The 24,682-nt window shown below is 44.4% G+C and overlaps 1 protein-coding gene across 2 annotated transcripts in view; it reads left to right on the top strand.

Annotated features, from left to right (window-relative positions):
- The window catches only part of SLC25A24 (solute carrier family 25 member 24), a 65,627-nt gene that overhangs the window by 8,375 nt on the left and 32,570 nt on the right, over positions 1 to 24,682 (top strand). The window lies entirely within an intron of this gene.

Here is a 24,682-nt window from a genome sequence, read left to right as displayed (position 1 = left end):
GGCATAATGTGTTCTGGGGCATTACTGTTTTGGCATAATGTAGAAGGGGCACTACTACTGCAAGGCATAACGTGAATAAGGGTCACTACTGTGTGACGTATATGGATCTCCTCTGTGAGACGTAACATGAATATGGGGCACTACTGTGTGACTTAACATAAATATGGGGCTCCGTTGTACGAAGTAACATGAATAAGGGGCTCCACTATGCGGGCTAATGTGACGAAGGTGCACCGCTATGCGGTATAATGTGACAAAGGGGCACCAATGTGTGGTGTAATTTGCATTTGGGGTACAATTGTGTGGTTTGCCCCTTCCCAACGAGTCCATAACTGTTTTTTTTTTTATGGCGCGCACTCTCTTTGCTCCAGTTGTGGCTGACGGCACCACTGCTCTTTATGTACACAGGGAACCAACATGTATAAATATGGCTCTGCTTTTGTGTGCACAGATGTGTCGTCCTCTGTGTTCAGCACCCCTGCCTTAAAAAATTCCTACAGTAAGCACTAATCCTTTAAAACTGCTAAGCTAGGTCTTGGTCAATTGGGAAAATGCTTTCCCTTTCTTTGTGTGTGACCTCCACCAATGAAATTCCAGCTTTACCTAACAGAACCAACCAAATACCAAATGTCTGACTATGGTACATGTTTGGATCCCCTGCGGGATGAGCTCTGTTGTGTGTATTTTATTACAGTGAATGATGTTCACCAGTATGGTGTTCTGATATTAATTATATTTGTAAGAGTATAGACTAAGAAGTGGGAGGAGTCAGTAATAGTAAGGGGAGGAGTTTATTCCAGGAGCCAGGTGCGAACGCGATGTGGGCCTGTGTGTTGTAAATGCCAGGGCCTATTTTTAGTCCCAGTCCAGCATTGACTGTATGTATGGGTTGCGTACGGGATGCAGGAGCTCAGAATCCCGACGCCGGCATCCTGATACGGTTAGGATACCAATACCTGCTGGTAAGTATCCTAACCTTACCCCTGAACCTAACCCTCCCTCCCCGCAGCCTAAAACCAACCCTCCCAGTCTAACCCTAACCTTCCACCCCCAGAAGCCTAACCCTAACCCTTCTCAGCACAGAACCCCCCCTCCCCTCACAGTACAGACCCGCTCTTTTACTGACCCCTCTCAGCACAGACTCATAGCACAGGCCCACTCTTTCCTCATCACTGACCCCTCTCCCATCCAGCACAGACCCCCCCCACTCCCCTCATGCAATCCCCCCTGTAGTAGTGCCCCTTATGCAATGTCCCCTGTAGCACTGACCCCTCACCCATCTTTTACTGACCCCTCTCAGCACAGACCCCCCCCCCACACTCATAGCACAGGCCCGCTCTTTCCTCATCACTGACCCCTCTCCCATCTTAGCACAGACCCCCTCCCCTTATGCAATGCCCCCTGCAGTAGTGCCCACTATGCAATGCCCCCTGTAGTTGTGCCCATATACAGTGTCCCCTGTAGTGGTGCCCATATGTAGTGCCCCTGTAGTTGTGCCCCCCCACCTCCTCTCCCTCCCCCCCCCCCCCCCGTACTTACCTGACTCCACGCATCCGTCGTCCGAGCTGACGCACCTGCTGCCGTGCTGACTGGATCTCCCTTGATCCAGCAGGCGTGGCCGCGCCGTAACCTCACCTCACAGATGACGTCACCCGCGCAGTGCATCACTGGGAACGCTGGCCTCTGAAGCGATCAGAGGCTTCCTTATCCTCCGATCACTACAGAGGCCAGCGTTCACTGGCCCTGTCCTGAAACTCCACCTCCTCCCCCCACCTGGTAGAAGCAGGGCTCTGGCACCAGCCGGCGAGTGGCGACAAAGCAGTAGCAGCAGCACGTCCAAAGCTCTTCTCCTACCAGGTGGGGGGAGGAGGAGGTGGAGGTAAAATGCAGGTTCTCTCCTGGGCCGGATTTAGGTTGCCTAGCGGTAAATCCGGCCCTGGTTGGTACTTTCTCACACAATTTTATTTCTCTCCAAGCTTTGATAAATACTCCATTATAGTTTGAAAATTGTAAATTCAATGGTGTAGTCACTGCCTTCAAGAGATCGTCCAGGCCCCCGATGCTAAGGAGGACATTGACACACGTGGCGTGGCTATGCCCATCAGGAGCCATCTGTATAAGTGGCGTGCCAAGGGGTGTGGTCATGCCGTCTTGGGGGTTGTTGCACCTTTCTTTCACTTCCAGGCTTCCACGGATGACCACACCAACCCCGTCTTGGCACCCATGGGTTTAGCAGCAAATAGTCGCTAGTGATGATATTCTGATATATTTCCCAAGATCTAAGACACTTTGATAGCTGATAAAAGGCAAGAGCAAAACAAGATAACTCAATAGATAAATGTTCTTTCCAGAAGATGAAAATTACCAGGATGAAAGTGTAGGAGCCAGATCACTGTCCCCCCCAAATAATTACAGGAGTGATTGAGGAGCACAGCTCTGTGTGTTATGCAACTGTTATACACACTATACTAGTCCACAAAATAGTGCAGTTGAATGGATAGAGTAACTTGGAGGCCCCCCACTGCTCTGCACAGCTCTCCTGCTCCACCCCCCACCCTCCAGTAATAACGGACCACATTTCATATAAAACAATGGGGCCAGAAAGTACAACAGAACCCCCTTCCCCTTGTGGTCACACCACTATCCCTCTGAAGCCACTCCGCAATCCCTAGCCACACATAGACCCTATTACCGGGGAGCTCTCTGCAGCCATAGATAGGCGACAATAGACAGCCAGGACATACAGGAGGATCAGCGTAGACTTAGACAGACAGCAGGGATCAGAGCAGACCAGGAGGAGTCAGTGCAGGATGGGACGGACAGGAGGTGTCAGCGCAGGCCAGGACAGACACAGGCACAGCAGTCACCGCAGGTGACACTCAGCACATTAAGGGGGTCATTCAGACCCACTCGCGAGCGGCAGTACGCTTGCAAGTGGGTCGATGTTCCCCACTTCGCATGCACACGACGGAGGGAGCTCTGTCGTGCGCATGCGTGAGACCCGGCGAGCGACGGGCTTTCCATCGCTCGGGGTCTCGCACCAAAGGGGGCGTGCTGTCGATGTTGATTGACAGCACGCCCCCTTTGGTGGGCGTGCCAGGGGCGTGCCTGCCAGACGGAGGCGTTCCCATGGGAACGCCTACCATCTGAAGCTGGCCCCACTGACATCACTAGTGATGTCAGTGGGAGTGATTTTGGCTCTGATAGAGCCAAAATCACTCCAGGGCTTGTGGCTGGGAAACCCGACCGCAGGGTTTCCCTCGCAAGTCCGATGGTCGCGATGGACAAGACCATCGCGACCATCTTTTTGCACGCTCGTATATGCTGTGCGTGGTGACCCACAGCTATACGAGCGTCCAGGAGGACGCTCCATTTTAATGGAGGAGGGCCCTGATTCAGAGCGAGCGCTCTGGTCAGAGCGTCCGGCTCTGAATCAGGCCCTAACTCCGATGCATGAAATGAACGCCACAATACTATAGGTACGAATCACCGCGGGGGCTGATGAGGATCTGCTTCCTCCCTCACTGCTAAATCTGGTAGCCAGGCAGCAAAATCTAGTAGCCATGGCGACCTGAGCCCTGGGATTTGTCAAGCCCTGGGGTACGGGATGCCGGCGGTCAGACATTGGCATTCCGACAGGGTTAGGATACCGACACCTGTCTGTAAGTATTCTAACCTTCCTCCCCCTAGTGCCTAACCCTTCCCTAGTGCCTAACCCTAATCCTAAACCGCCCCCAAACCCCAATACCTACCGTCGGGAACTGCACTCTAAATAGCATGAAACCCTGTGGCTTATTAAGTATTGGCTTTAGTAATTGGTTACTTATGTACACATTGCTAACTAAGTGGGAAGGTGTGCAGGAGCCACTGCAGCTACCAGGTGCAGGCAAGTCCCCGCTGGGCCACCAGGGACGATATCTCGACATTCTAGCATGTTGTCTACATTATGAATGTCTGAGTGTCGACATATCATACCACACCCATCAAATTCTGTGTACAGTATCATTGAGCTGAGTAATACACCTATAATTATTGAAGTATTTATGATTAACTATATATATCTATAGTGCTCTCTTTCCTGCTCCTCTGCAGCATGTGGGCATTGGGGCAGTGAATCATTTTGGGTGGAGTCGGAATCTTTTGTAATGTGCCGACTCCAGTAATAAACTTCGAGGGCTAACATATCAGCAAGTCACCAGTAAATTAGGGCTTGCCATCCATCACCTATGGATGGTTAGCAACCATCGATGGTTTGCCACCAATGGCGGAGATGGGTTATTTTATCCAGAACAGGGGGCATGGAGCTTAGATCGCCACTGTCGCACTGCTTGGTCCCGCTCCCTTCTCTAATTGGACCACCACCCGCATAGGGATGACCATCAATGGCCATCCCTACAAAAATGTTTTGTTGAAAACAGGAAAAAACTGTAGCAGTATATGTGAGTTGAAATCTTGCCCATTGTTCAGAGAGTGATCTGTGAGTGTAAAGTAAGTAACATATTATAATGTTGGTAATGGTACATACAGCAGGGGATCCATAGATGACGTTGCCTGTTGGGTCCAACCTCTGGAAAGCTTAGCTCCGGTGCTTGGTGCATATGGGAAATTTGCCCAAAGCATTTTCGGAGGTTTAACCGCATTTTTCATCATAGTGCATTCCGTCCTTTGAATGTAATTGTAAACCAACTTTGTACTGAATAGCATAAATGATAACATACAGCATGTGAGGTTGTCATTCTAGCCGGATTATAGGAGGGGGGGGGGGACAGAGAGCACGTCACCCGGGCCCCCCTCTCTCAGGGAGCCCCCCGGCCATTGATGATTCCAGCTGCAGTCAGTGCAACAGGACTGCAGAGCTATAGGAGGTGGAGTCGGGGCAGGGGGCGGGGCTACACAACACTCAGTGCCAGGCCAGCAGCATGGGAGAGGACGGAGGTACTACTTTGCTGCAGAGTACAGATAGTGAGTGTATTGTACCCTATATTGTGATAGAGAGGAAAGGGGGGGGGGGTGTCTGTGACTGTATGTGTGTCTGTAACTATTTATATATGTGTATGTCTAACCATATTGCCTAACTGTATCAAGCTCCGGAAAGCAAAACTTTCCGGAGCGTGTACGCCTTCTATAGATGGCCTTGCCTATAGAAGCCTATGGGCTTCTTTTCGCATAACTCCCAAAAAGGGATCCAATAGGATCCATCCCAGTGTCCTCCACGGCCGCACATGTGCAGTAGGACTCCTGGGACATGAACCCGAAAGTCCTCACATAACAAAGGACAGCTTTTATCGGAATAGACGTCCTTTGCGTAAATAATGGCAAATCTTTATGCATATAGCGTTAATAAACGCCACTGCATACAGTAAATGTTGGTATGTATCGCATACAAAATGCGATGCTTGATGCATCCTGCCCTATGTATGTATTGTATGTATGCATACCTCCTCAACTACCCCAATTTTGACAGGACAGCCCTGCATTTCGGGGGGGAAAGGTAGGGTGGGAACACGCTCGCCTGTTCTGCGAGGCTGAGGAAGCGATCTACACACCTCCCATGTGACATGAAATGGGGGCGTGATATGTGGCAATGCCCCCTTTTCATGTGCGCACCAAAGGCTTACGCACAAGAACACGATCCCCATGTCCCAAATGATGCTCTTTAGTATTGAGTGCTCGGGCCCCCCAAAGCCTTAATCCTTCTCTGATTCTAGCACAGCAGGATTACATCAGTGGTGTAATGAAATCAGTCCTTGTAACCCTATAAAAACAGGAAGAGTTGAGGTGATTTTAGTCTAGTCAACCTCTTACAATCTGGAAAAAATGGCTACCTGGCAGGGATTCTCATTGAATATTGGGACATTGCAGCAGTCGTTCATTTTTGGCAATGTATGAGGGAATGATCGCCTCTTTCAGCAGGGGTGGCCAGATAGCTGTGTAATACACTGACCACAAAACACACAGCACACACTCTCATGCCAGGGTATAATTTACACTTGAGGACTATCATTTGGGAAGTGCATCAGCTGAACATGAGTCTGTCTTACTAATGCTCTGCAACAGCCATTTACAGTAGTGACAAACTCACAAGATGTATCGCAGTTCTGGGACACCAGTATTTATGACTTGCTCGGTATGTTTAGTCAGTTCCACAATACAAACGGATAATAAGATGTGAAGTCACACATGTGACCGTAGTCTATTTATAAACTAGGCGTGGTTGCAAAATTTGATGTAGGTACTAGAACTTTATAATGATATGTGTTTGCATTGCTAGTTAAACAGGCACTGTTTGCCTGAAGGAAGTTATGATTCCATTCTTCTGTATCGTTATATGCCATACGTAATAAATAATAATAGTACTCCTCCATCCTGAGCTATAAACAAATGATGCTGTTCAGGTGAAGGCAATAAAGGTTGGCTCTGGTATCAAGGCTGTGAGAGAGAGAGGGCAGATTATCCACATTAAACTGTATACAGTCAGAATGTCTCCATTCAAAATGTAGACAAAGAAGGTTGACATTAATGATATTGACATGGGTGAAATGTTGACATCTGCAAAAAAAAGTCGGCATTGACAGAATGCTGACATCGAAAATGTTGACATTGTCATAATTTTGATATGTCAATTAGGATTGGGACAGAGGGCCTGAATCACTACAAATCGCAGTATTGCGTACGCGCGTAGTTCTACTTCGATAGTATGCTAATCCAATGCGATCGCAATGCATTATATAAGGATGCCCACTTTACCTTACACTCATCCGTAATACTTAGCAGAATAGCAAAACCACCGGTACCATTGCAGTCTCGCGCACAGTTGCACGAGCCCTGACTTTTTTCAGAAATTGCTAACAACCACGCACGCTATGAGACCTCACACTGCGTATGGCATCGCAGTGGCTAATTTATGCGCGCCCCAGCAACGGCGTGCAAACTCACTGGCACGCCTGTATTTCCCCGACCACCCCCCTCGTCACCACCCACAAATGGCACTTCCTGTCAGGCTAGTTTGCCCACTGCGATGCATTCGCAGAACGATTACGTGCGATTTCATCCGATTGCATGCGTAATCGCAGTTGCGATCGGTAACGAATCAGGCTCAGAGTTACAGGACAAACAGTATGTCAAAATTTCAAAAATGTCGACAAAACATGCCGGATGTCGAGATTGTGAACAACACAACAAGTTCACTGTCGGCATTACGATTATGTTGACATTCCCAGGTCAATATAATGAATGTAGACTAAATATACCACCCTCCATTAAACAGCACCAAGTGCAGAGCCTCAAAAACTATCCCTTCCAATAGGTCTACAATGTTCTGCTTTAAAGGTTCTGTCTTAACTTATTATTTCAGCATGGATATCTGCAATAATATATTATGTTCAGTAACATCATGATATACCTAAAAATAAAATGTATATAGACAACAACTGCGCACAGGTGGCCGCAAAGGAGAACTGTCAAAAGGGGGGGGGGGGTCATCTACCATCCAACCAAAATACAGTCGGCAAGAAAAGTAGACAGAACCCACTACTGCGCACTTCCATAAAACAACAATATATAAAGAAAGATCTATTACAAATAAATAGACCAATAATACCACATCAGAGGTCCAAATTCAAGTATCACAGAGAGGCTATAGTCTTACTCGAGTTCGTAGGGTAGTTTTTCCATATGGATACAAATGTACTTCCTTCCAGAATATGGAGAAGAAAAGAAAACAAAAGAAAAAAACAATGGTGTAATATGTCACAACAGGGTACTTGACTTATAGCTGCCTGATGAAATGAGGTATTAATAGTTTGGTCCCTCCCCTTTAGGTATAGATAAACAAATGATCGTACCGTACTCGCGTAATAGTGTTAAGGTTTCCTCATATAAAGGTATCTTTGGTTACAATTTCCATATCACCAGTGTGCAATCATCTAGTTATAAATGTCACCCTCGTGAAGTGAATGATAAAGAGCGAAAAGATGGACGTACCCCAACTCACGCGAAAAATCAAGATGATATATCCATAAAGGTATCTTTATTGTCCCAGTTACTTTTCTTTACGATCCTGAACACCTTTTTTTTCCTTCTCTATTCCTCACATCCCATATAGACCAAGAGGAATGATACAATATAGGAGTATGTAGTCAGGAGATAATCCAACAATTTTATTATTACTTTAAAAATGAGCCCTTTACATAAAATATCAGAGTAACTGTTCTACAAGGAGAGGATGTAATAAGATGGTATAACCTGAAGCAGGAGATAGGTCCGGACTACCCCACAACAGACAAGTCGCTAAGTTAAACAGCAGCGCTGTGCCCTTCTACCAATGCGTTTCGACATTGTCTTTCTCAAGGTGGGCATATCAGGGCTAGAATGCTGTCTTATATACCCTTATAGGACCTCCTCTTATAGGGGTGGGATAATCAGCAATTACATCATATGAATAGAAACCTATACCATACATCTAAATAAACTGCAGTTGATCGATCTATACAGTCATATGCTATTTGCTATAATGCTCTAAACTAAAAATGAGCCAGGCAAATAATGGGGAATTAGTATATTAATATCTGCAAAGTAAGCAAACTTCAATCCAAATGGATCATGAGTAAAGGCTGTATCCGGGAACCAATGGCTCCATTCTAATCAATTGCCCGATGGGAACAGTAACCACGCGCGGGAATGAAAAGGAGGCTTGATCCGCGTGTGTGGCTAATGGAAGTTAATACTTCCATCCACATGGTCTTCCGTAAACCCTATCAGAATTAAACTGTAAGCCCATGTGATCAAAAAAGAAATGGCTATGCGTTCCAGTTTCCAGGGAATAGATCAACCTAAGAGAAGACTGTAAAATTAATGAATCATAATATTGATACTACACAGAAAAATAAGTGCATATATAATCTATTATAAAATAATTGAAAAATTCTCACATAACAAATATGAACATTAAAAGTGTATGTGTGTATGTATATATTTATATTGTGATAGGATCACTGGTAAAGTGGTCTGTGGCAGGTACAATTGTCCCGGATTCCTGTCTTTTGTGTTCTAAACCCCCAGGAGAAAGTCTGCAGTGTAGCAGGCTTGAGTCTCTGCTTTTTGAAAAGCCGGTTTGGGACCTGGGGGTTGTGGGTGAGAGGAGAGGGAGGGCTCCACCCACGGCCACTCCAGGTTTTGGTTCTCGCAGCCTGGTAACAGGCTTGTTAGGGTTTCCACCTGAGAGTGGCCAATATAAGTCTAGTGTGTTTAGGGCTGAGTGTCTCACCTGGGAGGGCAGACAGGGAGTTTGCTCAGAGACACTGGAAAAACCTATCTGTGAGTGTTGTGCTGTGCCTCCGTTGCTGGTGAGGGCATTAGGCCCTGCCAGGTTCTGGTAGTGAGGGAACCACCACGTTTTTGGTGTGGATCTTGGCATTTTAGATCAAGATTGTCAGATCCAAAAATTGACTAACTCTGTACTGATACAGAAAGAAAGCTGAATATTACTATTGTTGTTGTTAAAAAATTAACTGAATCTTTCCAGGGAATGTTGATCCCCTTTCCAAATAAATAGTACATCCTCTATGTATCTTATCCAGAGCACCAGGTTTGCTCCCGAGTTAATGCCATCAGAGACAGAAAAAGTCTCCCTATGGGCCATAAAAAGATTGGCATAACCCGTGGCGAACCTGGTGCCCTTCGCTGTACCATGTAACTGAAGATAAAAGGAGTTGTCAAACCAAAAGAAATTGTTGGATAGAATGAATTCTATACTTTGCAGTCCAGAATTTAAAACATTTATTTTGCAATCTGTGTTGTCAAGATGGTATTTTGTTGCCTCAAGGCCATGTCCATTATCTATAGCCATATACAGCGATTTAACGTCAGCTGTTACGAGAATGTAGTCAGATTCCCACTGAATGGAATCCAGTTTCTTAATAACATCTGTGGAATCTCTAAGATATGATCTGGTGTTAATGGCTAAAGGTTGTAATGATTGACATAATGCAATAAATTGGAGGTGATTGACTCTGTACCGGCATCAATAGGTCTGCCTGAAGGATATTCTTTATTTTTATGGATTTTAGGTAGGGTATAAAGGACTGGAATCAAAGGTTGTGAGATCAATATATATCTTCGTTCATTTTCCATAGTCTCTTTTTTCCGTTCGTATTTTTCTAAAAAGTTGACCAGTTTCTTACTTATCCCTTCCGCTGGATTTCCTCTGAGTTTCTTATAAGTTCTGTTGCCATTCAGTTGCCTCTCTATCTCCTACTTGTAATCTCCAGTTTTTTGGATGACCACAGCTCCACCTTTGTCTGCCAGCTTTATTACAATAGACTTATTGTCTTTTAAGTTCTTAAGAGCCTCTCTCCTTTTTGTTAAAATTTGGTTTCTGAATTTTTTTTAAATATTTATTTTCAATCTCATCCTTTACCATCTTTTCTAAGGTATCCAAGAAACATCCTTTATGTGCTGGGAAGAATATGGATTTCGGTTTAAAAGCAGTTGTGCTTATTACACTTTCTTAGGCGTTCTGATCCTGTTCATGAAAAAAAATTTTCAACGTCCATTTTCTTATGACTTGTTGAAGGTCTATATAGGCTTCAAAACTATCAAGATTACTCGAGGGTGCATATTTTAGCCACTTCTTTAAAACATTTTCTTCCTGTTTAGTTAAAACATGACCACTGAGGTTATAAATCTTAGTATATACTAAGGCAGTGATTCCCAACCTCAGTCCTCAAGGCATACTAACAGTCCTGGTTTTAGTGATATCCATGGTTAAGCATGGATAGTTAAGTCAACTGAGGTAGTAACTAAGTCAGCTGTGTTCAATTATGGTTATCCTTAAAACCTGGATTGTTAGTGTGCCTTGAGGACCGTGGTTGGGAACCCCTGTTCTTAGGTCTCTTCCCTATCAGATATAGGAATGGGATCACTCCTCCTTTTTCTTTCCCTTTTCTTAGGGTAGAATATTTATTCTTAGGTTTCTGCGAAGAAATCAATCCTTGTCTTTCTCTTCTAGTTCTCATCTTCTTGAAGGTCTGTTCCATGCCTGATCTAAAAAAAAACCCATCTCTTTCATCCAAATGCTGTAATGGGTCGTATCTAATGGAGAGTCTAAATGGAAATTTGGGAGGAGAGGGGATCTATGATAATAGGATCTTCCATCTCCCTGTCTTCTACGTGATGGGGATCTTCATACTCCCCTATAGGGTTTTTGGAACCTCCATAAGTTTATTCTTTCCCATTCTTTATCTTTAGGATGGTATGGGTCAAATCTCCGAGAGGGGGGGGAGGGGTGGATAGTGGGATCATGTTATAACTGATAGAAGGGGTCTTATTGGAGGGTATACATGTGACATACTCAAAGCAAATAAACCCAAGAGTTGGTGCTCTGCTTACTTACATTCCTAAAGCAAACAAGCCTTTTGTAGTCCTGCAGCAACATCTGTATATAAATTAGAGATGTGACCCCTATGCTTTGCTTTTGGCCTTCTTTAAAATGTACAAAAACCAGCTATAATCATGGAATTTGGACCTGCTTGCATGCAATCCAAAACCAGAGATTCATTTTTTAAATCCAAGTTCCAAGCTTACAGCAGACCCAAGCCGGAACTCATTTCGACTCTGAACCCCAAAGTTTGGGTGTGTTTTGGTTTTTAGCAAAACCAAACCGCACATCTCTAATATAAATTGCTTTTAGCTAACGTGTGACAGTGCTGCTGTTCTACAGAATCACTATACAGAACACTTCAGCTTTGCTATGAAAGTATGTTAAATCAAGTAATGAATACAAACATACATGTTTTCAAATGTATTTCCACTATATAATTTACACCACTTGTTACAACAAAACATGCATTTAAATTGCACACCGTTATGTAGATACTGTCCCTTTTCAAGTATGTGTCATAGTTCAGTATCCCATGGTATGAAGGCTTTAATTATTTTTTTTTATATGTGCCAACCCATTTGCCCTTTGAAATATGAACTTGTCAAATAGAGGAACCATAAACCCTGGTGACTCATCTTGTACAGTCAGACATTTCAGTTAGTGACCTGGGTTGTGTCGTTCTCTGTAATCTTCTTTACCAGTGAGAAAAGTATTGTAAGTGTGAGAGAGAAGGGGAAGATGTATCAAGCAGTGGAAACGTTGCCCATAGCAACCAATCGGCTATATGCGACGTCATCCTTTTCCCTGCTTGATAAATCACTGTACCTGTCACTATATACATAGGATCTTTTCACACACAACGGTTTTGTTAAGACAGGAGAAAAAAGCATCAGGTTTTTTTTTCCGTAGAGTGTTTTGTAGTCCTACGGAGAAATACATACATGTTTTCAGATGGCACGATTACAGCACGGTCGCCGTGTTACAGCCTTGAACACCCACTTACAAGGATTGCTGCCGTGCCGTTTTGGTTTTCTGTACGGACAAAACGGCTGTGTCTGAAATAGCTAATAGGGTTTTACCACATGGGGGGACCTTATTGATGTATTTTCTTTAATTTAAAAATAAAAAAAATGTAAACTGGTAAATATTGATCTTATTAGTAAAGTAACATATAGTGGTGGCTTTTATTAGCAGTTTATGTGCTTTCACACAGACTGCCCACGAGGATCTAAGCGGCCGTGTGAACCTTTTGCTTGGGTGACTAGTGACATACTTCTGTAGTCTATCATTTCTATGCAATACTGTCTATTTTAAACCGCACTGTGGTGGTAGAAGTCACAAAACTAGATAATTGTTTTCAGTGACTGCACATTACACTTCTACAGAGTTAGAAATACATTATTGGGTGCTTAGAGAAAATTGAATATTTTATAAAGCTAACGATATCTCCAAGTCAAAAACCAGCATCCAGATATTTAGCACCATGTCGCTGCTCCTAAACTGCGATAACCGCAGCTCCAAGATTTCTGACACAATGCGGTTGATACATTTTGGTGGGATGACCTGTAGAAACCTTACTGCTGCAAGCAAATTAGTTTTACTTAAGGTAATATATGGGCACGCGCACAGCAGCTCATCGTGCTAGGCTCTACCAGCACCTTGTGCTGAATTGAATCTTCCCCAGTTACACAGTACAGTTAGGAGCCTCTGTTACTAGACAATTATTGGATAGAAACAGTTGTACTGTGCATTTAAAAAGCACTCAAATGAATTCCAAAAATAATTACTATATAATAAACCAGTTGAATAAGAACAGCGATATACCAATCTTATTAATTAATAATATGAATAAAGATCAATCTTGTTAATTAATAACCAAAAATAAAATGAATAAGATTTTTTTAAGCCCAAACATTTTAATTTTTCCATAAAAAAAAAAAAATTCCAAAGTTGCAGGGCAACAACCATATTTTCAGATGTTTCCGATTTATCATTTGTAGCTTCCCTCATTTTATAAGCTCTCCATACATATATCTTTAAACTATAGCGCTAGAATAGCATATGCTCTTAATATTTCAATACATCCACCACCTATCCCATGTCCTCTTTTCAGATAGCCTTTAAACATAGGGGAGTCATTCGCTGAAACGCAGCTAAGATAGTAGGCTCACTAAGTGACCAGAAAATTATTTATTACTTAATTCATATTCACAGTCAGAGTATCTATACATCATAAAAAGGTAATATACAGCTCTTCATCTTATTAATTATTTGAACTAGAAAAATCCCTTGGCACACCATTCTAAAAAAAATGCATAAGAACTAATAGTGTGATAACAGTTGTTAGAAATGTTAAAACATAATAGTGGTAGCATTTATTTGCTCACCTATTAATGGTGATAATGAAGTGTTTCACTCCTCAAGGATATTCTCTTAACCCCTTGCCTGGCTGCGACCATGCCAAGCCAGGCTTTCCCGGCTTGGCATGGTCGCTGCACTGACCCAGACTTCTAGCTATCACAATTAGGACCTAGTCAAAGTCACTCACTCAGATCCTTACACTTGCCCATTTTTCCTGCTTCTAACACATCAACTTCAAGAACAGAGTGTTCGCTTGTTGTCTAATATATCCCACCCCTTTGACAAGCGCCATTGTACCGAGATAATCAGTCTTATTCACATACATACATAAAAAGAGGATATAGCTTTTCGCTATTTCCTCTCTCCCGATGCTGCTGGGATACCGTAGTGCCGGAGGCGCATCACAACATGACCTCTGACCTAATTGCTCTACTGCCAGTGGCGTATCTACAATGGACATATAGTGTGTGGAGCACCAATGTTCTGTAATACTTACCTTTCTATAGTCCCGTGGCGACAACAGCTGCACTTCACAAATTTCCACTTTCCTTCGATCTGCGCATGAGCAGTATAGAAGTCGCCGACTCAATGCCCATTGCACCCTTTTCCTGGACGATTTGTGCCACCAGCTTGGGAGGAGAGAGCCTGGACAGAGATTACACACTGGCCCCCTCCCCACTTAATATGCCCCTGGCTACTATATGGCTTTACAGCGGGCTTCAACTTCACCCTCCATAAAGGAATGACAATGCCCACAGATGTGTGCTTCACTTTGTCCACCTACCCCCTGCGTTAACCCATACGTTCCTGGCTGGATCTGTTGCATTTATTATATGCTTGCATTGTGTACCTTTTGTACATAACAGTATTAATAGTGTTCTTCTGCAACCCGTGCTGTCTGTTTAATAAACCAAAACCTGGTTAAGTTGTTCAACGTGCGGACTGACCTCGTCACACGCCACTGGCACCTATATCAACACCTATAGCATCTGCCTATATAATACATATTTTAATACACTTAATAGTTTTATACGGTTAAAACATTTTTTTATTTTTCCAAATATGTCCCCAAAATGAGTGATTTTGATGCTTTATCAAATTGTTTAAACAATAGCTGTAGACTGAATCTGGCTTAAGTAGTTATTATTTACATAATTTGATATTAAAAACATTTAGGGTTTTTTTTTTTCCTTTTAGCAAAAATATTAGTAAGTTAAGTGGTTAATAGTGGTAAAAAACAGCTTTATCACTATATTAGAAGATTTCAGTGTGCATGATTGAATTGTAGTGCAAACTAAAAACAAAAGATAATACATAGTGTAATATTGTTCCACTAAGGGTTCAAGTATTAAGTCAAATTAAACCTTAATACTCACCTTTTGTGTAATGCAAACAATAGAATCTCATGTGATATTCAATTAATGTATGTATAACTATTTAATCTTCTAGGATAGTGGTTATCAACATGGGATACTAGTACCACCAGGGGTCCTTGCTGTGACATTTAGTGGTACTTGAAACATTTTCTGTAATGGTGGGGATGGACATCCAGGGGATTTGACAGAGGGAAAACAGTGTCCTATAGATGTCTACCCCCATGCATCACAATAGGAACCTGGTAACAAAATATGGGAGCGATTCAGTTTGGAGCAAGGTGAATAGCGCTGGGTAGTTGGTCCCGGAGTTATTCAATTCACCTCGCAGTTTAGTCCGACTACAATCACTTAAATCTGAGAATGCCAGTTATCGCGACTTAACTTGGGTGTTTAGTCGCTAGAACCGGCATTCTCAGACTAAAGTGAGGCTGTTAGTGCCGCGCTAAGCCGACAAACAGCCTTGCGGACGTCGCTTTAGTCGGATTTCTCCTTGCACACTCAGGAGGGTGTGAGAAGAAATCATTTAGTCGCCCTAACAGCACACTGAATTGAATAGCTCCACGAGTTCCCTCCCCCACTATCAACAGCTCACTGAATTGAATCTGCCCCTAGAAATCTATCCCTGTAAATGAAAACATTTAGGGGGCTATAGTGTTATTATCAATTACAAATTGCTTTGCAAATGTTGGGGGTACAAATAGCACAATTGGGGCCAGATAAAGAATGATTGAGAACCACTGTTCTAGAATAACATTAATAATGGTATAATATGATCAGCCATCAAAATCATTTCCGAAAGATAAATACTCACCCGGTTACCAGAGGAAACTCATTATTAGGAATACAATCTTTCTTTTTTTACAGTGATTTTGTATTTTATTTTCAAAAAACAATAAAATGGGTAATCATAGTACCTATACAATAAATCGTCACAAAAATAAACAACAAAAACAAGGTATTCAGAATTGAAAACTTAATAATAAAGGCATAAAAACTCATATGGCAAGAACAAATTACCGATTGGTAAATTTTGGGCCTTCAATTTGGCCTATCAAAATTAAAACACAAAAAACTATAACTGCAGAAGTTGTCGAGCAGCTAAAAAGAGGGGGGATGAGGTAGAACAGAAAAAATAATACAAAGGGAAAGTGTAAAAGGAGGAAAGAAAGTAGGTTAGCAGAGACCAGGAAGTGGTGAGGATTGAAACTGATACCACAGTGTAATTTTGTAAACTCGAAATGTATTCCATAGATACCACAAAATTAACCCTGGAGAGAAGGGCTGCTAAGGAGAGTGCGGCTGGAAACTTCCAATTTTTGGCCATCAAAGATTCTGCAGCGTTACAGATATGGATTACGAAATTTTGAAATTTACTAGCAGTCTGAATTGGGGCACACAGGAGCGCTATGGAGGAATCTCGTGGAATGGACATACCTGTGACCTCCGATATCCGGTCCTGCACTTGATTCCAGTAATAGCTAAATAACGTGGCAGAACCACCACGTATGGTAAACCGTGCCCTCCTCACTACAGTGTCTCCAGCAGGAATTTGGCATAGATGGAAATATTGTGTGAAATTTTAGATGGCACCAAGTACCTTCTAGTATAAACTTTGTAACATGTTTCCCTTATGGAAAGACTTATGGAATCCTTTGCATATCTAGACATAATGTCAGGACATCCCTCTACATTAATGGAGACAGAGAAATCTGCCTCCCACCATGACTCATGAGGTTCCTGGTCAGGGCCAGCACGGAATGATATAATACAGAAATTTCTTCTTCAGGGTCCATAGGGATCCACAGGGATACCATGGGGACATTATGGTTGGAGACCAGGCACCAAACAGTTAAAGCTCCAAGGATGCCTCAGGGTCCTTCTCCATATATACCCAGCCCCTAGCCATAGGACTTCAGTTGTTCGTTTGCTGCGGCAGGATCAAGACGCACCTTTGTAACAGAGGACTGCTCTGGCAGTCCTAAGCTTTTATTTTATGTTTTAGTTTGTTTTTGGGTTGGCGGTACTAAGCGTCTGAATTCAGACACCTATACTGCGACTCCATCTACCACCGCCTAGCCACAACCCCAGTAACTGGGCTGGTGATTTTGGTGGGTTGTGGCTAAGCTTGCTAGCCGCAATGCTGCGACCTGGGCTGCAACCGGACGCATGGCGAGGTCGGGTAAGTCAATTCCTCGCTTACGGGGAATCGTGCATGGCAGTCGTTGCTTCTGGTGTCAGAGACGCACTAGAAGCCGCTGCTGTCAGGGCCCGGGATTGTCCACGTCCTCACTACACCACCGGAACCTTATCGTCTGATGCCGGGGATCGGCAGCAGACTCTTCTGCTGCCGCGAGGCCAGCGTACCTGGCTGTTTAACGAAGATTGGGGGAGGTAGGCGCTCCCTCGGCAGCTCCTCCCCGACGCAGTACTTCATTCACTTAGATTTTGTGAAGGCTGTCACATAACATTGCAAGTATTGTCTTTACTGAACATGTCAAAAGATAATCGGATACATTAGGGGGAGCCCTCTATGCTGGTTTCATGTAAAGCATGAATGACTTGTTTGTCCCCACAGGACATTAAGGTTGGTTTGTGTGTTGTCTGTCATAAAGAGCAACCTAACCAGTCCAGTGCACCTAAGTGCAAGTATGTTTTTATCAGTCTACTCAACATATGGATTCAGACACCTCATCAGAGGATTCAGATGATGTGCATACTTCCTCTCCAAGGTCTAGCGCGGGGGAGGACGACCATCCGTCCACAGTGGATGTTCCTGCTTTGGTGAAGGCAGTTAAATCAATCCTAGATATTCAGGATGATGAACTAGCCCATAGTAAAAACGGAGTCCCCTTTATCTGATCAGCTCACTAAGCTTATGGATGAGGCATGGGGTAACCCTGACAATTGTTTTTCTGTGAATAAGAGAATAACATCGTTGTATCCTTTCTCGGCTTCTATATGCGCTAAGCGGCAGGTACCTTCTACTGTGGATGCTAATGTAACACATTTAGTCAAAAATGTTACATTGCCTATTCTGTCGGCATCTTCCCAGAAGGGTTCCACGGATAAAAAGATTGAGGCGTGTCTTAAAATAATTTTTTCATCATCTGGAGCTGTTACTCGTCCAGCTATGGCTGGAGCCTGGGTAGTCAAAGCGATTGAAGAATGGATGGGAGCATTGGAAAATTCTTTACCAAATGATACCAGGGAACAGATGATGTATATCTCTCATATACAAGAAGCAGCTTCGTATCTGGGAGAAGCTGCTATAGATGCTGGAAAATTAGCTTCTAAAGCATAAGCAGCTTCAATAGTGGTACGCAGGGCCTTTGGTTAAGATCCTGGAAAGCTGATACAGGATCAAAGAGGGCACTAGAGGTCTTGCCTTTCTATGGAAAAGTACTTTTTGGAGCAGAGTTGGATAAAATAAAAGTCAGCTGTATAAAGTCTAGAACATTTTCTTTTCGGTCCTTCGGTTCTCAGGGACGAGCAAGGGAACAGCCTTCCTCTAGGGCGTCTAGTTTTCGCAAAATATCAAGTCAACAAACTAAGAGGTCTGGGTCGGCAAGACGTCCAGCTTCTTAGCCGGGTAACAAACCCTCTGCCTGATGGGACTGGCCTCCTCCTGGGGGATCCCATGGTGGGAGGCAGACTTCTTCAGTTTGTGGATTGTTGGCATCAAGCAGATGCCTGGGTCTGAGAAGTGGTCTCTCTGGGGTATGCCTCACTGTCAAGAAGCATCCTCCCCAGAAGTTTTTTTGCACAGATCCCTCATCAGATGCAGTCGAAGCCTTGGCCTTTCAGGAAGCCATTCACTGCCTGCTGCAGGTGGGGGTAATAGTCCCGGTTCCTGTATTGCAACAGGGAAGGGATTATTATTACAATCTATTTTTGGTTCAGAAACTGAATGCGGCTTATCGCCCTATACTAAATCTAAAGACCCTCAACAGATTTATCTATGTACCCAAGTTTTGTATGGAAAATCTCCGATCAATTATTTTGGCAATGGAGCTGGGGATTACATGGTTTCCCTGGACATTCAGGATGCATATGTGCATGTTCCTATTATACCACCCCACCAGCAATTTTTACGGTTTGCTGTCCTTCAGAAGCCTTAACAATTTCGGGCTCTACCCTTTGGCCTATCTACGGTTCCCCGGGTTTTTACCAAAATAATGGCAGTCATGACTGCCTATCTCAGGAGTCAGGGAGTCAGAATTCTGCCATATCTGGACGACCTACTGATAATGGCACAGACTCTGGTCGTTTTACAAAACCATCTTCAACTGACCACAGCCTGCTTACAAAAGCACAGCTGGGTCATCAATTGGAAGAAACCATCACTTTTTCCAACACAGCAGGTGGTACATAAGGGAGCTCTTCTGGATTCTCGGACACAGACAGTGTTTCTGCCAGAGGACAAGATTGTGGCCCTATCGTTGCGAATACACAAGCTGCTTCGAAAGCGTATCTATTCTGCTAGAAATGCAGGTCCTGGGATCAATGGTATCCACCTTCAACATGGTGGGGTATGCTCCGTTCCATTCCAGGCCTCTGCAAAGATTGATACTCTCCAAGTGGAACGGACAGTATAATCGAATAAAGTCCCAGAGGATCCTTCTTACTCCAGAGGTTCGTCACTCCCTCCTGTAGTGGGAGAGAAAGGATCATCTGAACAAAGAGAGCCCGTTCTGGATTCCAAATTGGGTGCTGCTCACTACAGATGCCAGTCTTTGCAGATGGGGAGCAGTGACAGGTCATCACACCTTTCAGGGAAGATGGACAAATCGGGAAAGTCATCTGCCAATAAACATTCTAGAACTGCGAGCAGTATACAAAGCACTTATCAGGGCACAGGACTTGCTTCAGGACAAGCCGATTCAGATCCAGTCCGACAATGCGATAACAGTGGCCTACCTCAATCATCAGGGAGGCACAAGAAGTTACGCAGCCATAAAGGAGGTGACAAGGGTTCTGATTTGGGCAGAACACCATCTTCCGGCCATCTCGCCAATATTCATACCAGGAGTACTGAATTGGGATAGATCTCATGGCATCACGTCACAACCACAAGGTCCCCAGGTAAGGGTCTAGGTCCAGAGACTCATCAGCAGCCTTCGTGGACACACTGGCAGTAAGATGGGACTTCAAGCTGGCATATCTCTTTCCTCCGATCTCCCTCCTCCCAAGAGTTCTCAGGAAATTCAAGCAGGAAGGCAGAACAGTAATACTGGTGGTTCCTGCTTGGCCCAGACGTCATTGGATCACCAAGATATAGAATCTGTCAATAGACAATTCCGTATCCTCCTCTTCTATGGCAGGATCTGCTAACGCAGGCTCCCTGCTGGCATCCAGACTTAACCTCTTCTGGCTTTTGCGGCATGGCTTTTGAATCTTCCATCTTAAGAGCAAAAGGTTTTTCCAGTGCTTAGGGCACGAGAACCTGCCTCTGCCCTCATCTATTACAGGGTCTGGCATTCTTTTGGTCAGTGGTGTGCCCACAGAAAGTATGATCCTAAGGTGTTTAGTATTTCCAGGATACTGGCTCTTCTCCTCCAGGCGGGTTTAGACCGTGGTCTCTGCCTGGCCATTTTTAAAATGCAGGTTTCTGCTTTGTCAGTCTGGTTCCAGAGGAACTCATTACCAGATATTAGAATTTTTTTTCGGACGTTCTGCAAGTTCAGCCTCCTTTTTGTTCCACCGGTAGCAGCGTGGGATTTGTCGTTGATTCTTAAGGGGCTACAAACACCCCCATATGAACCCTTGGACTCTGTAGAATTAAAATGGTTGACAGCAAATACCCTTTTTCTCCTCGCTATCTCTTCTGCACACAGAGTCTCTGATTTAGAAGCGCTTTCTTGTCGCTACCCATTTTTTATTTTTCACCAGGATAAAGCTGTTCTTCGTACAAGGGAGGGTTATTTTCCTAAGGTAGTGTCTCGTTTTCATGTGACAGAAGAAATTGACCAGCTTTTCAGGCTCCAGATCTTTCTGTAGGTGTGCTTTCTGGATGTAGTTTGTGCTCTAAGTATCTATGTGGAGCGTACAAACTCTGTTAGAAAACCAGATGCTCTTTTTGTATTATATGGTTTTCACAAACTAGGATGGCCAGCTAATAAGCAGACTCTGGCGAGATGCCTACGCATGACTATCTCTCAGGTGTGCACACAGGCTGATCTTCCTGTTCCAAGCACGGTGACAGCACATTCTACTCAGTCTGTTGGGCCATCGTGGACATTTAGCTATGGTTCCTCTGCTGAACAATTGTGCAAGGCAGCCACGTGGTCTTCTGTCCACACTTATCTAAGGTTCTCGTCACCCAAAGGAAGCATCCTTTTTCTGCTCAGGAGCGTCCCCCACACTAGGGGAACTGCTTTAGGGTATCCCTATGGACCCTGAAGAAGAAAATAAGAGTTATGGTAGACTTTTTTGTTAACTCCTTTTCTTCGAGATCCCCGAGACATCCTGAGATCTGAAGGTTTAACTGTTTGGTGCCTGGTCTCCAACCATAATAACCCCATGGTAACCCTGTGGACCCTATGGACCTCAAAGAAAAGGAGTTATCTGGATAAGTCTACCATAACTCATATAATTACCTTTTACGGCCTGTTGTATAAGCAGAGGTGTTCAAACGGGGGATAGCCTTCATAAGGCACGGGAAGGAAACCGAGTTAACAAAGCTAACAATCTGTAGGTATTGGTAATCACAGATGGAGGCATTGAACAATGGGATTGAAGATCTGCAAACGATGACTGAGCAAAGTCACTCTTCACATGCCTAAATTGACCAGAAGGATGCTATGGTGGTATTACACCCTGGAGGAAATAGAGGATGATTTGATATATTGGACGTGAGGGAAGTATGAGGAGCCAGATCATGAGACGTCTGAAGTCTGAACCACACTGCTAGAGTGATTCGTACAGTCGGGCTGGCCTGAGTAGTTTAGTTAACCAAAGGATGCCGTCAACCCTCCTATCCTGGAGCATAGTGTTCTCAGATTCATCCACTTCTTGCAACCAGGATCTGACCTGGCATGAAATAAGTTGTGCTGCTTGGTAATAAGATTGTAGTATCAGAAGACCGGGGCCTCCCTCATATAGTGGTTTGGCTAAGATGGATCTATGAAGATGAGGCCTACCATTTGCAAGATAAAATGGTTAAAGAGGTTTTGCAAGGGGCCCAGGGCCCTACCCGGGACAGGGACCAGCAAAGTCTGGAACAAGTACAATAGCTGAGGAGGTTAATTTATATTGCATTAACTCTACTGAACCATGAGATACACAAGGTCTGCCATTTCATTTAGAAGTACAATCTTATTCCAATCTGCAATTCGAGATTGAACAATGGGCCCGATTCAGAGCCGCTCGCAAGCGGCTTGCTGTTATAACCCTGCGCATGCGCTGCGTCCGGCATGTGCCTGAGCGAGCCCCGCTGAGCGACTGAAGTTCAGTCGCTCCGGGGCTTGCAACAAGACTGGGCGGCTGTCGATGTTAAATGATAGCTTGCTCTGTTTTGTGGGCGGGTAGGGGGGGTGGCCGGACAAATGCCAGGGGTTGCCTTAGGAACGGCTGGCGTTTGTAGGAGGGCTTACTGACATCACTAGTGATGTCAATAGTGGACTTCCTGCTCTATTAGAGCAGGAAGTCCACTCTGGCTTGCGGCAGCCGAGACCCTACCCCAGGGTCTCGTCGCAAGCCTGATGGTCACGATAATCGCGACGGTCTCCAGCCCGCTCGTGGTGGACACCCACAGCTTTGCGAATGGCCTGTAGACAAAAAAAAAACGCCCACAGACCCAGCAAGTGGCCAGCAGCTGCGAGCGGGTCTGAATCAGGGCCAATGTCCCTTCTGTTTCGGAGTGCCACGGGAACACTTTAAACCCTTATGGGGAGTTGTATCAAATATTTTATAAAGATGACAAATGGAGAAGTTAGATAAAATCTGATTCATATGGATATCCTTTTATAGAATGTACTGGATAAATAAGAGCTAGAAGCTGATTGGTTGCTATGGTTTAATACATCTACCCCTGAATGTATTTCGCCAGACAATGCTTACTTCATTAGACAAGTGGTAATAGTTAGCGCTACGGGAGTATAGGAACGTATGTATGATGAAAATTTCTGGTGACCAGGCTCTCTATGGGGTCTATTTTACTAAGCCTTGGATGGAGATAAAGTGATCTGAGATAAAGGGATATGGTAATACCGACAGACTGGATCCAGATGTCAGAATCCTGACGCCTGGATCCCGACTGTTAACATATCGCCAGTTGGTGGTCGGTATGCTAACCCTCCCCCTCTCCCTACCCTAACCCTCACTCCCTGGTGCCTGGACAACCCCCCCCCTAGTGCCTAAACCTCCCCCCACCCCGCTAATTACCGCTGGGATGCTGGCACCCTGGGATTCTATCCGGCAACGGTAATCTGCTGAGACTAATCTTCTGCATTCTAAAGTGGCACATCCTATGGCATATTGGGGTAGATGTATTAACCGCCGAAGCGGTATCAGTGCACGTTACGTGTGCTGATGACGCTTCTCCCCCATGTATTATTGGGGGGCTGGGAATTAAATGATGGGTGCTATGCCCCCCTGTCATTATCGGCGCTGCTATCTACAAGATATCAGCGCCGATAGCCTGGGCAATGTATGAACAGTCAGTTCGCCTGAACGTTCCGCCAGCTGCATTTATCTATATCGACAGCTGCAGCTTGGTGTTGTCCTATCCGCACAGCAGGGACAGCGCTGTCTCTGCTGCTGCCGGGCTACATGAAGGATCTCTCGATGCTTGCGGAATTACGCTTGTGCCCAGTGGAGCCGACCAGGAGTGTGACACAGCCTGATGTGCTGTGTGCTCAGCCGGGGATCGCCGGAAGGGGAGTGTTCACTCCCCTGCTCCAGCCGATGAGCTGTTAATACAGCTCATCGTTAGTGCTTCCTGCTTCGCCTGTTTAGTGTAAGACAATAACGTAGATAATTTTTGCATCTAAGTCATGATATTGAATGCTTGACCCACACGACGCAGAATAAGAGAATTTAAAGCAGGGTACACACTTATACAATGTATCGAATGAAGTGTGTACGTCTGATCACGTTCACTATGGTCGTTGATCGCATCATCCCATCTGCTGTTCTGCATGGAGATGGGACGATGCAATGGACGGCGCGTTACTGTTACATGTAGCATGTAATGATACATCGCGCCGTCGTGCACCGAATCGTGCAGTGTGTGCTGCGCATGATGTATCGTTACATCGCATCGTTCCATCGCTGGGTCGCACTGTCGTATGGTGTGTACCCGGTATCCAGATGATAGGTGGACACTCAAATGGTCGAAACAAACAAAAAAAAGTTGACCTGTTTTCTCATGATTTTTAAGGTTAGGCTAAAATAAAAAAAAAACATGTAATTTTTTTTATGTCGAACATTTGAATGTCGGCCTTTTATACCTGTCGACCTACTGTCCATGTCAACCTATTGACTGTCAACCTTCAGGTGTCGAATTATTATTGTTGACCTTTCAACCCACACCTGTGTACCCAGCTTACAAAACTTCAGGGCTGAT

The sequence above is a fragment of the Taudactylus pleione genome, unplaced genomic scaffold, assembly GCF_031769625.1.
Source record: "Taudactylus pleione unplaced genomic scaffold, aTauple2 ptg000146l, whole genome shotgun sequence".
Taxonomy (NCBI): domain Eukaryota; kingdom Metazoa; phylum Chordata; class Amphibia; order Anura; family Myobatrachidae; genus Taudactylus; species Taudactylus pleione.
This window is presented reverse-complemented; position numbering and strand designations above follow the sequence as displayed.